We start from the raw sequence: 19841 nt of genomic DNA on the forward strand, positions 1-19841 counted from the left end.
GGAATGTCTCAGGCAATGGGGAACAGAGGAAGACGTGCTGGAGGAAGGACCATCATGGGAGGACAAACCCTACACGGGATGTACCACCGGAACATAACTGAAGTGGCTGATATCAAGAAGTCCTACCAATGGCTAGAGCGGGCTGGATTGAAGGACAGCACAGAGGCACTCATCATGGCTGCACAGGAGCAGGCCCTGAGCACCAGAGCAATAGAGGCTCAGATCTACCGCACCAGACAAGACCCAAGGTGTAGGCTGTGCAAAGAGGCCCCTGAGACAATCCAGCACATAACTGCAGGGTGTAAGATGCTGGCAGGAAAAGCATACATGGAGCGCCATAACCAAGTAGCTGGCATAGTGTACAGGAACATCTGCACTGAGTATGGACTGGAAACCCCGAGGTCAAAGTGGGAAACACCTCCAAAGGTGGTAGAGAATGACCGAGCCAAGATCCTGTGGGACTTCCAGATCCAGACTGACAGAATGGTAATGGCGAACCAGCCTGACATCGTGGTGGTTGACAAACAACAGAGGAAAGCCGTTGTGGTTGATGTGGCGATACCAAGCGATGGCAACATCAGGAAAAAGGAACATGAGAAACTAGAGAAGTACCAAGGGCTAAGAGAAGAGCTGGAGAAGGCCTGGAAGGTGAAGGCAACAGTGGTGCCCGTGGTCATTGGAGCACTCGGGGCAGTGACCCCAAACTGGAGGAGTGGCTACAGCAGATCCCTGGAAGAACACCAGACATCTCGGTCCAGAAGAGCGCAGTACTGGGAACAGCAAAAATACTGCGCAGAACCCTCAAGCTCCCAGGCCTCTGGTAGAGGACCCGAGCTCGAAGGATGAGACCACCCGCGGGGGGTGAAGGACCAAGTTTTATATATATGATTTACATCTTCAACAGAAACCAATGGGCTTGGGCCTGACTGCCACAGAAAGGGTAGCGACATCAGAAAGTATTGAGTAATAGACTAAGTCATTGTTGGTTTTGACCTTTTAATTTGTTGACAATTAGAAAAATATAATCCGAAAAGATTATCCTTTAACCTTAAAGTAAAATGATGTACCTTTTGCTGAACAGCAGCCACGGTGGCCACAATTAGCCACAATGTATTATTTTTAATAATACATGCTGAAAAGTTTTCAAGCAATATCATTTTAATATATGACTCAATCTGCTGTATCGCTAAAGACCTGAGGTATGTAGGAATGTTTGAAAAAACACCCATGGCTTTAAGGGTTAAAGGCCCTGAAAACCTATTTTCTCATCTTCTTAGTATGAAGGATGGGGTCCTACATGAAAACACCTACCTGCTTAAAGACAGCCACCATCATCCCTGTACCTAAAAAGTCTCCAGTGTATAGTCTAAATGACTACTACCCTGTGGCTCTCACCCCCATTGTGATGAAGTGCAGAGAACTTTTGAGAATCTGGCACATAAAAAACAACATCCCAGCCAGCCTGGACCCTCACCAGTTTGCATTCAGAAACAAGAGATCCACAAAGGATGCCATCTCCACTGCCCACCACTCACTATTCTCTCACCTCGAGAACAACACCTGCATCAGAATGCTGTTTGGTGATTTCAGCTCAGCATTCAACACAATCTCCCCCGTGAAGCTGATTGGAAAATAAGAAGAACCCCTAAGAACTCTGTGCTTGAGTACCACACTCTGTAATTGGTTATTGGAGATCCTCACAAACAGACCCCAGACAGTTGGGATTGGCAGTCACACCTCCTCCACTCTAGTGCTCAACACTGGAGCCCCCCAAGGCTGTGTGCTCAGCCCCCTCTTGTTCACGTTGTACACTCATGACTACAATCCCTGGACCTGTTGTGAAGTTTGTTGTTTTGTTTTGTTCTTATTAACTTTTACAGAGGAGCAATATAAAGCATCCTGACAGGAAACATCACAAACTGGCATGGGATGTGCATGGCCCAGGACCGGAGGGCTCCGCAGCAGGGGATTAAAACGGCTCAGAACATCACTGGTACCTACCTACCAAGCATGAGATATCGGTGAGGTGAGGTGCCTGCACACAGCCTAAAGGATACCAAAAGACAGTATACACCCCCCCAGCCACAGCCTGTTCACCCTGCTGCCATCTGGCAAGAGATACAGTAGTATCCGCTGCTGTACCACCAGACTACAGAGCAGCTTCTTCCCTCAGGCTGTGAGACTCCTCAACTCCACCTCATCCTCCACACTCCACCAAAAATAAATTACATTAAACTTCCTATTTTTGCACATTACCATACAACTACCTTTGTATAATATAGTTTTAGTTTATTTTTATTTCTGTGTCATGCCAAACATCTGGCCTATCCCACATGGGATTACAAGACACCACTATTTTACAAAACAAGCATCTTCTGGTAAAACAAAAACAAAAACAAACGAGCAAAATGAAAATATTACCACATTATAAAGTACTTCTGTATTCTTTCAAATAACAGATTTCTGATTAACTGTTCCCTGAAAAAAACTGCTACATACCTACATTTTATCCTGATGAAGAGCTTTTTGTCTCATCTCCCAGGCTTTGGGATGTATCCATGTATCCACATTTACAAAATCAATATTTGTTTTTATCTTACTAAACAAAGTATTGCGCGGGTCCCAGTAAAAAGGGCAATAATAGTATAATATATAATATATGTATATAAGTAACTGTGTATATTGTTTTTATTTTAATTTTTATTCTTTTCTCATTTTAAATATTTGTATATATGTTCTGTGTGTGTAGTTTAATTTCATTGTGCAGCCCTGTGTTGTAGAATGACAAATAAATATACCTTAAACCTTGAACCTTAATGTTAGAGAGAAATACTTTGGATTTTGAAACTGAGTTTTCAGGGGCTTTTAATACATCATTGTTAGTTGACCTAAGTGAGCCCTAGTGGAATGGGACCACAAAAAGAACACAACAAACTTCAGGTAAGGTATGTTACTTCTTGGTTTACTTTTAGGATAAAACCATTAAAATATATCTGTGACAGCCTAAAAACAGTAATACGAGTAGCGCAGAGTCAGAAAGGTCAGTAATGTCAGTTACACAGCAATCTCTATCTAACATTTGCTAACATTAGCCACCATAAGATAGTGGTCATACTGAGTGTATTGAATTGAGCAGGGGTCCGTTTTATTTCTTATGAGTTCAACTTTTTATATGTAAGAGAAAGATAAATCTTCTTCTTTATATCCAGAAACAGAGGACTGACAAAATGTACTCATGTGGTTATATATATAATACTTGTGAGGACCCTCATTGACATACTGCATTGCAATCCTGAAATGTCCTCACTTCCCACTATTGTCATCACTATCTAACATTCAAATGTGTCCTCACAAAGCTAGAACTACAAGAGCATACTCACTCACAGAGTAACCAGGTCTTTCAAGGACAGGAAACAGATGATGCAGAGAGGACAGAAGAGAGAGAAAAGAGCAGCAGATGAAGGTAGAGAAGGAGGAGTATAATGATAACTCCGCAGACGTGCCCCCCCCCCACCCATGCACACACACACAGTTGCATACACACACACTCTGGTTGCCATGGGGACTAGCCATGGCTGCAGATTGCTCCATGGGGGGGTCAGGGGTCCGGCTGAGATCAGAGAGCCGACTGTCGTCATTTAGGATCAATATGCCCCCCTCCCCAAACTCTCTCCTCACACACACATTTTCTTGGTACACACCCAACCTTGAGTTCAACCCTACCCTACTGTCTCAGCCTTGAAATCATAGTCCAGTAAACTCTAACTCCCATTCATTCATCCATCCATCCATTCATTCAGCACTATCCAAAGGTGAAGTAGCTGCTATGCTGTCATTCAGTACATGTTTAGTCCCTCTGATCATTCTCCAGGCAAATCTGACTTTGTAAAATGGGGTAATTGTGTAAGTTGCACTGTGCACAGAAAAGCTTGAAAGTCAAAAAAGGAAAATAGACATGCTCATACACGTGACGAAACATACTGACAGACAACAGGAGAAGTGTAGTGGATGGTATAAACCCACTTTACCTTTTAGTGTGGAGAAATAAAAGGGTATCTACCCATTAAAAGCTGACATAAATCTGCCTTTTAGCTGACATCACGGAAAGTAGCTTCAAAGTGATGGAGGTTATATGATGTTTTTCTGGGCATGTCACTGATTTATGTTTGTATTGGTGCTTACCTTGGAATTCCTTCTAATGATTGCTGACTGGAGGCAATAGTACGGACACTTTTATTTACAGTACAGCTATATCACAGCATAAAGTTAGATGTGAGAAATCTGTGATCTGCTCCTTGAAAATTGACTCATTTACAGTTGTTTGTGGTTTATTACACTGATTTCTTGAACATAAGATGAAACTTATCCATTTTATCTATTTTATAGTTTTTAGTATTTCTTTTTTCTAATTTTTATGAACATTTAAATCTCACATCACTCTCTCTGTCTCTGTATAGATATGTATCTTTTTGTGTTCATTAGTCTCAAAATTTTCTACTGTTTATATTGCCATCTCTAATTATTAGCTTGTCAGTCACCTGTCAATCTCTGAATTGCACTGACCTGTATGAGTGGTGCTATACAAATAGTTTGATGACGACTGATAGTTAAGTGATACATTCATTGCAGTGCTCTTAAGAAGGTGAAACAAGACGTGTGTTTAATCTCTCTCTGTGTATTTAACCTTAATGTGACAGCCTTCAATGCAGACTTGTACTGTGTTGGAGTTACAGAAATGTTATGATAGTTTACAAAATGGTCCAACCTAGTAAAATTGAAACTGGGACTCTGCACTTATTCAAAATTACTGTCACGTTTACATAATGAAGTGCTCACTTATCGATAGATAGATAGATAGATAGATAGATAGATAGATAGATAGATAGATAGATAGATAGATAGATAGATAGATAGATAGATAGATAGATAGATAGATCACCTACATCATACCACATGTTTACCTGGTCAGCATGCACCCACAGTTTCTGTATAACTTGAAAGCTAAACACAAGAAAAAATATGGAAAGACTGAGAAAAAGAAGACTAATTGCAATTCATTTCCAGCCCGGGCCCCTGGGGTACCATGAGAGCGTTTGATCCCAAAGGCGAGCAAGTGTGGAAATGGAGAGATGCAGTCATATGTATGCGGAGAGAGAGAGAGATAGAGAGAGGGGAGCCAGGGAGTTGGAGAGAAGCAGAAAGCCTTTTAATATTCCAGGCCATGGGTTGCGATGAGAGACTGCTCTCATACCTTCAGGTTCATGAGCATAATGAGATTTTTATTTTGCTGAGTGCAGTCTGTGAGTGCGCGCCTGTGTCTGTCTGTCACGCACAAAACGCTTTCTGATCAGTTGTGTGTGCATGTGAGCGTGTGCTGCAAACTCCCCCTGTGGGTCTATATGTTTAAATTTCAGCATTTGTGTGTGTGTGTGTGTGTGTGTGTGTGCTGAGACACAGACACACATGTCAGTTAGGGAGTCAGGGTCATTACTCTCAACACTTTTCCCTCAACTCAAATGACATTCATTGACTACAATTGACTTAAGTCTCACAATAAATACTCATAACATTAGCTACTTTCCTATTATCCATCTCAATGGGTGCTTTCCCAAAACACTATCTCCTTCTATTTCCAGAGTCCTTAGGGCTGAAAAATGATCGGCCACACGGCACAGGACTCATCTCCTATACACCCGATCCATGTGTGTATGTGATGCATTACTACGACACACACAAACGTCCCCACCCAGTGTGAGTGTGGTGTAGGTCTGCACACATACGCTCTTTTGTCCTTTTATTTTGAATTGCCTGCTGAGCTCTTTGTCAAGAGGGATAAAAACCAAGACAGGAATCATATTTCTCTGTGGTGAGTTGTACACTGCACTACAGTGGATCTTTTGTTCAGAGTGTGTATAGGTATACATGTATGTGTATGGGATGACAGGCCATTGCTCTATTGTGTGGGAGAATGTCTTACGAACAAGATGTGTGTGGGGGTTAAAGAGGCCTTGACCAAGAAAAAGGGAAAAAATCCACTTTATTACAACTTGGGCCATCCTTATTGGTGATAACATTATACTCACTTGTTACTGAGATCTGGGAACACAGTGACATTGCAAAAACAAAGTCAGATGGGTCAAGAAACACGAGCACTCAGATGACCAAACAGGTTGTAAACAAACTTATTTAAAGAAAAAATGAGGGCCAACAGTGAAATTACTAACCAGATTGTCCGTTATAAACATCCATCAAAGTTACATGGATGCATTAAGAGAACTGAATACCATATTCCACGGCGGCCAATTCATTCAAATGCCAGTTTCAAACCAAACATGCAAGAGCACATTATGCGGTGAGGTAGCAGCACATAATCCTACAGAGCAGGATACAAACAACAATGGAATGTAAACAATCACATGCAGAGAGGGAAGCACAATGCAAATTAGAACCTAAAATTTTTAAATAGTAAGAATGTAATGGTAGTGGTAATAATAATATTAAAAAATTAATAATAATAGGAACGACAGTCATAGGAATAATAATAACAATAATAGTAACAGAGCCAATAACGACAACTGTAGTAGCAGTTGTCGAGCAGGAACACAGGGGCAGCAGGTGGCCCACAACCACAGATCCAGTCTCTGCAGCTCCGGAGGCAGAAATACCTGCTGAAAGTGACAGAAGGAAAGAGGAGAGAAACGAGAAAGCACAAAACTTCGGGAGAGAGAAGATGTTGAGTTAGTATCGTGCAGTAATGGGATAAAAACGCATACAGATGGAGAGGGAGAGAAGGAGAGAGGAAAGAGGTGCATCATGGGAAGTCTCCCGGCAGTCTAGGCCTATAGCAGCATAACTAAGGGATGGTTCAGGACTCACCCAAGCCAGCCCTAACTATAAGCTTTATCAAAGAGGAAAGTCTTTAGCCTACTCTTAAATGTGGAGATGGTGTCTGCCTCCCGAGCCCAAACTGGGACCTGATTCCACAGGAGAGGAGCTTGATAACTGAAGGCTCTGGCTTCCATTCTACTTTTGGAAACTCTAGGAACCACAAGTAACCCTTTATTCTGGGAGCGCAGTGTTCTAGTGGGGTAATAAGGTATTATGAGCTCTTTAAGATACAATGGTGCCTGACCATTAAGAGCTTTGTAGGTGAGGAGAAGGATTTTAAATTCTATTCTGGATTTTACAGGAGCCAGTGCAGAGAAGCAAATATTGCAGAAATATGATCTATTTCCCTAGTTCTTGTCAGTACACGTGCCACAGCAATTTTTTGGCATCGTTTTGAGACAGGATGTGCCTGATTTTTGCAATGTTACGTTGGTGAAAGAAGGCAGTCCTTAAAGTTTGTTTCATGTGGGAGTTAAAGGATAAATCCTGATCAAAGATAACTCAGAGGTTCCTTACGGTGGTGCTGGCTGCCATTTAGAGCAACTAGATGTTTAGATAACGTGTCTCGGAGGTGTTTGGGGCCAAGTACAATAACTTCAGTTTTGTCAGAGTTTAACATCAGAAAGTTGCAGGACATCCAGGTTTTTATGTCCTTAAGGCATGCTTGAAGTTTAGCTAACTGGTTAGTTTCATCTGGCTTGATCGATAGATATAATTGGGTATCATCCGCATAACAATGAAAGTTTATGGAGTGTTTCCTAATAATATTGCCTAAAGGAAGCATGTATAAGGTGAATAGAATCAGTCCAAGCACAGAACCTTGTGGAACTATGTGACTAACATCAATATATACAAACTGAGATCGATCTGATAGATAGGATATAAATCAGCTTAGTGTGGCTCCTTTAATGCCAATTACATGTTCCAGTCTCTGTAATAGGATGTGATGGTCATTGGTGTCGAATGCAGCACTAAGATCTAACAAGACAAGTCCATTGTCTGATGCAATTAAAAGGTAAATTGTAATTTTCACCAGTGCTGTCTCTGTGTTATGATGCACTCTAAATCCTGACTGAAAATCCTCAAATAAACTATTGTTATTTTGAAAGTCACACAACTGATTGGCGACTGCTTTCTCAAGGATCTTAGAGACCAAGGGAAGGTTAGTAAAGAAGTGCTAAGGGTGAAACATTTTTAAGCAGCCTAGTTGGAATGGGGTCTAAGAGACAGGTTGATGGCTTAGATTAATTAATTGTCGAAGTTAGGTGAATAAGGTCGATAGGAGCAAAGCAGTCAAAATATATATCAGATTTTACAGTTGTTTCTAAGGTTCCTGTGTTTGAAGATAAATTGGTACTGGTTGAGGGCAGGACGTAATGTATTTTTTTCTCTAATAGTTAAAATTTGATCATATTTTAGAAGCTCATGAAGTCGTTACTGCTGAGGGCTATAGGAATACATGGCTCAACAGAGTTGTGATTCTCTGTCAGCCTGGCTACAGTGCTGAAAAGAAACCTGATGATGAGTAGTAAGCTGAGTAGTAATTTGCTCTGGCATTATGGCGGGCCTTCCTATATGTTTTTAGACTTGCCAGACTAAACGAGATTCTTCCAGGTTGTTGGAACACCATTTCCTTTCAAGTTTGCTTTAATTTGTGGGTTTGGGGGTTATACCATGGAGCTAACCTTCTTTGTTTTATTATCTTCTTTTTTAGAGGAGCGATAGAATCGAGTGTCGCAGTGAGCCTGCTGTGCTATCAACTAGATGGTCAATTTGGGAGGGGCTGAAATTAGCATAGGAGTCATCTGTTATATCAAGACATAGCATAGAATTAGATGCAGATTGGATCGCTTCCTTAAATTTAGCTACAGCACTATCAGATAGACATCTAGAGTAGGAGTTTTTGCCTGATGACGTGTAGTCCAGTAATAGCAGTTCAAAAGTTATTAAATAATAGTCTGTGATAGTCTAGAATTCTGTGGAAAGACTATTAAATGTTCAATTTCAATGCCATATACCAGAACAAGGTCGAGGGTGTGGTTAAAACAGTGAGTGGGTTTATGTACACTCTGACAAAAGCCAATCGACTATAATAATGAGATTCTCTCCAATATTTTCTGCCATGCTTGAGATTTTTTACCCAAGTCCCGGTAGAATCAGAGTAGAGTTACATAACATTCACAAAATTACTTTTTCCTCATTCTTCTTTACAGTGAAACTGATGCTTCTGTCCACCTTCAATGCCAGAATCCAATTGGACGAGCATTGTGGAGGTCAGCGTAGTTTGTTGATCTTTGGCTACTATGGCTCGTGCAACTGCATGAAATAATGGCCTCTTGCATGTTTGGTGTGAAAGCCTTGTCAGCGTCCTTCTGGCTGACTTACTGCTAACCCCATGAATCTCACAGAAATAATTAACTAATGGCACTCTTTGAGACTTTTGGATTTTTTTTACCTTATGGCTTTGATAATAATCATCAATCATTCAGTGTTTGTGCCCAAAATTTTGGGCTACTGAGTGTCACGTGACATGCAATTCCATTTGTGGACACAAGTTCCTGAAGGCAACTTCCTGGTTCATCTTAGACCTACAGTACTTTCCATAGCTGTTCATGTTGTCTTGTGCAATGAGGGATTATTAGCAACATTTTCAGGTGTAATCTGGATCAACTGTTGTTTACAATCAGTCTGATAATCTGACTGCTTGTGTTTCTTGCCCCTTCAGAGTGAAAAAATGATGGCCAAAGCTACAAAAAGACCCAAATTATAATAAACTGGAATTATCCTTTAACATCTTTCCCACTGTCTGATAAGTCAAACTGAAAGGGAAAAGGGGGCTAAAATCAGCAATGTAGCCTCAAAAAGGAACGGAAAAAACAATGACCAATGAATGGTTTTTTACTTACTCACTTACAAATTTTCATTGCTGTGTGATAATGTTTAAATAATGTTTTTTTCTCAGTCTGAATCCGCCGACTTCAGACACATACAGTATTTTTCACAGTTTGCTCATTATCAAGACAGTATTCCAGTTTACAGCCTGTCAGTTATTCATCCAACCAGCCATTCATAATACTTATATAATACTGCAATAGCAGCGCGCATACACACACACCCACACACAAACACAGAACCAGAACAATGCATGCACGTTTGAGTTGGTTTGGTTTCCTCAGAGCTTTTATCTTACACATATAATACACATGCATTGCATTTCTTTGTCTGCCAGGCTAAGCCTTAATATATAAGTGTTTAGATGTGTGTGTCTCTGTGTGTGTGTGAGAGAGCGTCCTTGATGTGAGGGTGACAGCCTCTCAACACTCTCCACACCTGGCTGTGCTTTACATAATCAAAAGCCAGCATCTACTCCATCTCTCCTTCCTTTTATTCTCCTTCTTCACAGCTGCAGCACTCCTCTTTCTCCTCCCGGGGTGACACTTATTTTCATTTCAACCTCATGTTCTGTGTTTCAAATCCACTTTCAATCTTAATTATTCATGTTCATTTTCTCCTCTCAGCCTCCCAGTCACCTCTCTGGGCTTTACTCCTCCGCTCCCCTTGTTCTCCTCTCCAGAGGTGGTGGTGCTGGTGATGTGTGTGATCTCGGTGTGTCATCAATCCTCTGCGAGACGTTGAATAATTAGGCCCTGCATGCATTACCCATGCATGTGGAGCCCCTAATCCCTTGGAATTGTGCAAAGTAAACCATCACCTCGGCGGCCCCTCATGACCCCATACCTCCTCCCTCAAACCCTGTAACCCTCCATTCATAGCCTTTTTAACTCACGCCCACACTCAACACAAACCATATTTCCTCATCACCACTCACCTCCCTTCAACATGCTTACCCATATTCCAGTTGGAAAGAACCCAATGTTTTTATTGCCAAGAGTGCAATATGTAAATTTTAAATTCATTTTGTGTGGTGAGAAAATCAAGTCACACATCCCTAAAGCTCTGAAATTTCATCCGAAAGACTGGTTATCACCGCTGTGATATGAGAGCTATTCCCACTATCCACAGTTGTAAATCAATTGAAAACTTTTCCAAACAAAAAGCATATTTAAAACTTTAAAGATTCTGGATGGCTAAGTTTTAAGGAATCACATTTGTGCCTCCACTGGTCCAAGATCAAATCTTGCCACTGTTTGCTCTCCTGCGTCTCACATAGTCTGTTTTCCTTTAAACTTTTCCCATAAGTAAATAAATGATAAAAATGTTAATAAAAATGGTGTCCCTTTTGAAAAAATCCTTATTTTGCTGCTCTCCTTGACTCCCTCCCTCTCCCAGTCTCCTCCATATGGAATCTTGTGTGTGGATGTAGACCCAAATATTTTCTTAGCATCCATTACTGCATCATTACTTTACTTATCCCTCCTTTTATCTTCGAAAGTTCCTTTTCACCCTCCTCCACCCTCTTTCCACACTCAGCCTCCCTCTCCCCTCACTCCATTTCTCTGTTTCTCCCAGCCATCACATTTATCTTCCCCCACATCTCCCCTCTTTCACCACATCCCCCTCTTTTTTGGTTTATTTTCACATCCCATCACTCCTCTTCCATTTCTCCTTCCCATGGCAACACAAATGGACAGGAAGGGAGTGGGACCCAGTATGCCTGCCAATCAGAGTGACCCTCCCCAGGGCAGTGCACCATTGCAGTATGGGTACATTAGGATGAATGTCTGTTGTTAAGCGAACAGTGCGATTACAGCAGTGCTGTGCAGAGGGTGATATTAATGGGGCCCAGAGTGGCTGCCTCTGCACTACTTGCTCAATCGATGGGTTGACTTAATTCAATCAACGGCGACAGCGAGGGGAGATACCGTTGTTTTCTACTCTTGTGGCTTTTTTTGTGTGCTCATCAAGCAGTGTGCTGCTGAGCTCCTGACGCCTCGGCTTTTTCACCAGCAGCCTGCTGTGGTTAAACTGCGGCTTTTGCATGTGCAGAACCCCCCCCACCCCCCGGCAAAACAGAGAGCTGCCTCCAGACGAAGACTTCTGCTGCAATGTGTTTACCCCCAAATTAGCGTAAACACGACTCTGTGAAGTCTCAGCCTACAGCGTACGGCTGAGTCACTGTGAGCAGACGCTCAGCACCTGTTTGTGTTTACCGACAGCTCAAAGATATTAGTTCTCTCCCTGTGTAAGATCATCTGAGTAAACAGGGGGGACGCTACACCCTATTGACCTCACATGATTTCTCTTTAGTCATGTGTATGCAAAGGTTGGACTGCAGTAGAGAATAAGTGATTAGCATTCATGATGATTATGCACCAAGCTATTTGTATGTAGACACGATCAGCTCCTTGGAATAATCTGCCTGCGGCAAACACAAATTGAATTTAGATTACTTGCTTCCTCTGATATTCTTTTGCACAAGTGGAAGAAATGTGTAATTTGTTTGTTCTTTGTTGATTGCTGCGTTCTTCTGAGTCCCACTACAATGCAAATTTTCCAATCATGTAGCCTACTGTAAGTCCTCTGTACGTGCATGCTGTGTTTTCACTGTGGCTGGCAGCAGGGTCACAACCTCTGGCGACATCATCAAGGGTTATTTTTCTTTGACTTGACAAGGTATTTACAGAATCTGTCACACAGTCACACATACAATGTTAAAGCGAGAGAACTTATTTCCAACATAATCCCATGATTTCGAAAGAGCTCTGAAATCAGGTGAGTTAAAAAAAAAAGTACCCAAACACCTACTTTTATTGAGGTATTGTGCAAACCTCAGATGCCTATCAGAGTCAATAAGACAGCAATAAGACAGCTTCCTAACCCTTGTCATTCTTTATCAAAGACCTGTCTCTATGTGTGTTGCTCAGTCTTTTAGCAGCAGTCATACAGGGGCTGGTAATATGAGGGCAATGCGGGTGAGTTATTTCCATAACTGTGACACAAGATCAACCCCAAACACTGCTCATGCCTCAGGCACTATCAATGGAAATTCCCCTCTTATGGCCGAGCTAACTCTTGTTGAACCCTGACGTTGGTATCATCCTTCTGTTTCCTACATTTACCTGAGAGCTCGTTTTATATGTAAGGTGGCAGATTAAAGGATGATACAACTTGACAGCTTAATAAACCATAATAGATTGATAAGTAAACAAAGAAAGCCAAGATGTTTCTCAGCAGAAAAACACCATTATCTCTAGTCTTGATAAACATATTCATAGACAAGCGTTTACGAATCGCAGAGTGGGATGCCAATTACCCATGAGTCTCCGCTCTCACCCTGCAGTCTTGGGTTTAGATTAGTTTTGCATTTTGCTTGTTATCATTCGAAATCAAACAAGTGCATCAGCCTCTGTCCATTCTGAATCACAGCCAGATCCAAGCACTGCTCAGTCTGACCCCGCTGGTTTCAGAGTGTGTTCTCCGCACTGTGTGTCTGCTGTATTCACACACATCACCCGAGGGGGAGGGGGGCGGTGGTTTTTTTTTTTTTTTTTTTTTTTTTTTTTTTTGCGTGGTTTGACTCTGTGCTGAAATGGAGAGCTAATTATGCGCTCTGTTTTGTGTGTGTGTGTGTGTGTGTGTGTGTGTGTGTGTGTACAGGGTGCAGGTTGCCCACGGCTGGTTTTTGGAAGTGGTAATAGTGTGTATGGGGTCTTTGGGATACGTCTGACCTGGGCAAGCCTACCAGCGTGAAAGGCGCCAGTGTCTGATTGGCGCCTTGCCCACACACACACACACACACACACACACACACACACACAATCTTCAATCATGGAGGGGGATAAGGAGTATTCAGGGGGTGAAAGATGACAGCAAACATATTGTATAGATACAGTCCATATTATGCATGCAGGTACACACACACACACACACACACACACACACTCACACACAGAAAAGAGATGTACATGCAGGATCCAGAAACATCCATTTTGCACCTGAAAGAAAAAAAACTCTTCTGTTTGTAGAATAGTACTTACAAATATGTAAATGCACATAGTGAACACACATGCATGTACAAAATATGGCCAAGAAAAACATGAAGGCAACTCAGTCACCATGGAAACCCAACACTTCATCTCTAGCCACAACCATTTCCTTTCTGTATTCCTCCTTTTTACCTCACCACCATCTTATCTCAGCAGTAGCTGCCAATTGTCCATATTTCCTGTCGTATTTGCTTTCCCTCCACCTCCCTCCCATCGCTCCCTGCTAATTGTTAATATTTCTATGATTTTTTTCCAACTCTGTCCACCTTTATTGTTTTTCTTTATCCTGAGTCAAGAGCCAAAACTTGTTGATTACTCCAATATATAAAACTATTCTAAAAATAAGACAAATTGCCCTGAACATGTTGAATTACCTCCACCAAATGCTAGATTTTGTCTTTTATGTTTTGTTTAAGTAATATTTTAAGAAAAATCATTAATCAGTGATTTAATATAATTGATGGTGTTTGCTGAGACTCTGTGATATTTATCCTCTTTTCTTTGCATTGCGTGTCTGTTTACCTGTACATGTACGTATGTGCATGGCACATTTGAGGCAGTTGGATGAGGTCAGAGGTCAAGGTGCCATCAGGTGACCTCAGCTTCTAAAGCCTGAGGTCCAGAGGGCTTTCCCCCCAGCTGCGAATCTATCAAACAACTGATTCCTGTCCAGCTTGCCTCACATGCACCTAATCAGTCATGTTGTAAATGATGGCTACTGCCATGTCTGTTTACTAGCCCAGAAATCCTAATGCAGTACAACATGTTGCTATGCTCCTAGTAGCTGTAGATAGAGCATAGTAAGTTCCAGCAGAGCAGAGCACTGAGGTTATGATTGTTTTAGCTGATTGGCATCAGCTGCTTCATTCATGCTTCACAGTCAGTGGCTCATTCACCGGCTGGCTAGTAACATCCAATCATATTCATGCAGGTGTACGTCGTGCCGTCCATATCATGGGAAGGTGAGTGCAAACTTATTGTGCTGGTATCGAGAGCATCCTCACCTCTGAAACATCTGGGCAAAATGGTTTGTGGTACCAATAGCATTATTTATTATTATTCTTTTATGCATAAAGGTTAAATTGTTGACTGTGGACATTTTCTGTTTTTCTTACCACTTGTTTTATGTCCCAGTGTGGTTATTGTTTTTGATGTGAGGTTTTTGTTTTATGTGAGTTCATCAAACCAAATTCCTATCAACTATATCGTCAGGTGTTTAAGATTTTAATTTACATATTGAGATTTTCCAAATGTCCTTGGGGAGGATGCTTCAGAATCTTCTGGACTGGGTTAAGCCTCTAATCTTCCAGGAATCCTGGAAAACAGAGGTGTAGTCCGTTGTACCTTTACACTGTGACTTCTAATTGTGACTTTGGCCATATACCTCTGGGGTACCTAGCACTAAGTCCCATCTGAGGAGGAAAATAAAAACACCAGCATGTTTGGAGAAATGGAAAACAGTTTGTTAATACAATTTCACATTGAAGACTTGAGACTGGTGAATCTAAGATGAACTTTTATTCAGCATTCTCTAAAAGAGGTTTGAAGGAAAGTAAAACAAAAAACAAGAATTGTGAAATAAATTAGAACGAAATCTCATGGGAAACCCCAGAAGATAAAAAAAATGGAATAAATGAATAAGAAAAAAAACATAAGAAACAGCTCAAGGTTTCAAAGTGGGCAGGAGGGAAAACTATTGGAATGAAACAAAAAACGAGACTGAAGCTGCTAGCTCCACAAGCTGGCAACATTTGACTCATTCACAGTACTGCAAAGTCCAGACAGATGCACTTGCATCCTCAAGAGCAACACGACTCTGTTTATTTAAACTGAGTATTTGCATCTTTACTCTCTTACAGCAAACAACTGAAGCTGTACGTCCATGTTGTCAGGTGTGTCAAGTCTAAGTTAATAACAATACAACAGCACAAATTGGTCACTGCTATAAATTTTCAGGAAATAGTTTCTTTCTTGTCTAGAGTTAGATGAGAAGATTGACACCACTCTTATGTCAGTATGAAGCTACAGCTAGCAGCCAATTAGCTTAGCTAACTGTAAAGACTGGAAACGGGGGGAATAGATAAAACAAAGAAAATATAATGTGTTAATTAGTGAGTTTAGAGATGCTTGTGGGTGGAGTTTGTTACCTTCGGGTTAAAGGGCCAGGCTAGCTGTTTCCCCCTGTTTCCTGTCTTTGTGCTAAGCTAAGCTAACCCGCTGCTGGCTGTAGCTTGATATTTAGCCATGAGTGTGGCATCAATCTTCTCATCTAACTCTTGTCAAGAAAGCAAATTAGCGGGTTAATGCTTCAGGGGTTTTTTTTTTGTGTGTGTGTGGTTAAAGTTATTCAAGTTAACAGAATTTGGTTCAAATTTGTGAAAGGCATCAGTCAACGACTCAGGGTTAGGGTTGTATCCTTTTCATGCAAGAAACACACATGTGCCACGTTCTAGACAACGTGTATGTGCATCCATAACCATTCATTTCTGCACTGAAATGATGCACTTACACACTTTGAAACTTTATATTATTTGTATAAAGTCTTATAAGCTTTAATACTGTGATTCTTTTTTTTAACTTATTCCATTGATATATTTATTCAAATTTCAAAGTCATGAATCAAAGACCAGACGGTGACAACAAATCAAATAATGTTCTTGTAAATAAAAAAACCTTGAAAATCATTTGAATGAAACTGATTGGACATTGAGCAAAGCAATAAAGATGACAATGGTACAAGCACACATTTAAAAAACAATTATTATTGAATTTGACATTGTATATCCTGTATTCCTCCCTAGTGCCATTGTCATTTATGTGCAAAACACATACCAGAAATGTGTCCACATTTGCAATATTATTCTGCTGTGCCATATATTTCCACTTATTTTGTGTTTTGTACAAAATGGTTTCTATAGTGTTTACATGTTGAGGCATGCTGGTTTCTGTGTGGTTATTTCATAGGTCCCCTTTACCCCTTAATTGCAGTAATCCCATGCTCCATTTTGAAAACGTCCTCATAATATGCCCTAATGACTGTCTCAAAGCATGGCTGACACACACACACACACACACACACACACACACACACAGACAGACTACATGAACAACACATACAATTTTGAGCTTTGTTTTGTAGATGACACATGAAATGCCCACGCCCTCTCACACACAAACTATCTGACACACACCCACACATTCTCTCATTCTCTCTGTCACACACAAAGAAAGTCAGGGTAGAGAGAGAGAGGGAAATAAAGAGAGACCATATTATCTCTATCCATCACCTCCATAAAAAACAAGTGGAGAGAAATGGCTTTGCCTCCCAGCCACTGCCTCCTACCTACTGTCTCACACTTTCAGTCAAGCTGCGTCTGTACTTATCTCGTTGCTTTGATGTGTGCATTTCTGCCAGCATGTGTATACAGTGTGTGTGTGTGTGTGTGTGTGTGTGTGTGTGTGTGTGTATCATGAGGCAGCTCCAACTCTACAAGTCCAGACAGGATGTTAGCCCCTACAGCAAAGTGAGAAAAGAGGAGAGGAGACGGAAGCAAGGACAGAGGAGAGATGACAGGAAAGAGGAAAAGGGAGACATGCCACTCATTTGCAATTCAGTTCCTCTTGTCTCTGGTGAGGAATATTTGCAACATCACAACATGAAACCGCGGTGTACGAAAGGTTGTCTGTGATTGTTCCCAGTACTGAACTCATATTCAAAGGCAGCTTCTTAAAAGCAACACATGCAAGACTTTTAGAGATTGGCTTATGGATTGGAAGACAGCATATTCATGTGTCATCATTCACCCATGCTAACACCTTAGCACTGGCCTACAATTTACCATGTGAATATAGTATTTAGTAACCTTTATGTTTGTTTTTAAAGTGTCATATTGCATTATAGTACTGTACATGCTCATAATGTATAACTGTATTTTGGTCTCTATTTTGAAGGTTACCGATCTATATTTCACAATCCATCACTTTAGTGATAGTTTTGCTGAGTGTTATAGGGTCTGAGCTAGCACCTTAGCACCATGACACCTTGAGAAAAGCACAAAATCACACTGATGCTTGATATGACACAAATGACAAAAAATCCAGCCTATGTTGTTTGGCTCATATGTCTAGAAAAGGATTGTACATTGAATGTCAGAGTTTATTTCACGTTTCTGTTATAACTGCCTTTAACAAAAACCATGCCAACAAGCTGATACGAGTTTAATTTGACCGACTGAGTGGATATTGGTGGATATCATAAACAAGGGGGAAACAGTTATGATGACATACAGTTTATGTGCTCTGTTGTGCTGGTAAATTTGAATGCCAACAACTTAATTGTTGTTTAACTTTGTTAAAAGTGTTAAGGGTCAAACAATTATAAGTTCTGTAGATACTAATTTATCTTAGAATATGAAAGGAAAAAGGTACACATTTAATTTTTTTCAGAAAGACCAATTAAAGGAACCCTCAGTGAGATAGTATTGAGTTACACAAGCTAGTGGAACAGGCTTAGGCTTTCCATAGGCTCCATACTAACAATTTAGCATATGCCTACACTTTGGTGAGTACACTCCATTTTAAGACTTACATGCACTAGGCCCAAGTTCAAAAGTTCATAAAATGTATTTTGTGTGCTAAATGGTATGCTAAATCTATGCTAGTGTTTACAGGGGCAGTTATCACTCAACATAGCTACAATGGTAGCATGTTTTCTACCAGGTAAATTGATCAATGTCTAATCTTGCAAAAAACAAAAATCCTACGTGGGACAGGTAAGGAGCGGGATACGGACACACTTGCACATAGTCATAAACCGATTCCACACCTCTCAAACTTAGAAAACAGTCGGTATCACAGAGAAATTCCTCTAACACACACATTATCCACCAGCAATGAAGTGCTCTGTTCTCTTACCCTTGCTACTGTCTGGCTAACTGACATGATAATTTCACAGCCTTAGTCTCTTTTGTCTTCGTGTCCCGGGCTCATCACAGTGGTCAGGGGTGAAGTGGCGTAAAGAGGTAAGAAGAGATGGGATCAAGCTCAGCAGGACGAAGCCTTTCGCATGTTAATCCGCCATGTCTCGGTGGAATAGTCCAGCCAAGGCCTTGATTAAGGATTCATAGAGTATTAGCCTGATATCATTATGGCTATACATCATCTCGCTGCTTTATCAACGGGTTGTCTCGGCTTAAGCCAGCGAGCTAAATCCCAGGTGTGTAGGTGTGTGTGTGATTGTGTGTATATGTGTGTGACGGTGTGAGATTAACATTGCATGAGGGATTAGGTCAAAGCAGTAGGTATTTTCTGAATCTGTTTGTCTGTGAAGTACCAGCATAGATTTTAACAAACAGACACATGCATATTTTTATCTCAAATCAAGGTGGTACAGCTCACAAAATGCTCATTTTAAGTTACTATCTATTAATTATTAACGTGGTCCATAAGTGACATAGACTTTAAAAGAGGCCTTGAACTGACTACTAAACCTTCTCAGATGACCCAATCAAGTGTATGGTTTACTGACCCTGTGGTCTGCCTCCCTAGAGGTCAGTCAAACAGGCAAAGGTCAACTGATTCAAAGTCATTGTGTTACGAGATCTGTCATCAACAAAGATGCGGTTTCCGATGTATTCCTGCTAATGAGAAGACAGCTGACAGTGGTTAGACATTTGCTAAGTTCACAATTGATTGGGATCAGCCCTTTACTCTGGCTGCCTACTGTATAGGAGAGTAGGGAAAAACTGGTGAGGAATCACATCTTGGTGTTGGGAAGGTAAATGTCAATCTTTTGCATATGATAATTTGAATATGAATGAACATGGTTTGTGGACTAGTGGACTATTCCCTTGGTGCAGGGAAAACAAATGTCAAGCGTTCCGAGAGGTTCCGAATTCAGGAAAGAATGCCTATCTTTTTCCAACAGGTTGGGGCAGTCTGGCAGTGAGGCCTCATCTTCCTGTATAATGCCCTTACATTTCCCTACAGACTGAAAAGAGAGCCTTG

Source organism: Siniperca chuatsi, linkage group LG12, assembly GCF_020085105.1.
Source record: "Siniperca chuatsi isolate FFG_IHB_CAS linkage group LG12, ASM2008510v1, whole genome shotgun sequence".
Lineage (NCBI taxonomy): Eukaryota > Metazoa > Chordata > Actinopteri > Centrarchiformes > Sinipercidae > Siniperca > Siniperca chuatsi.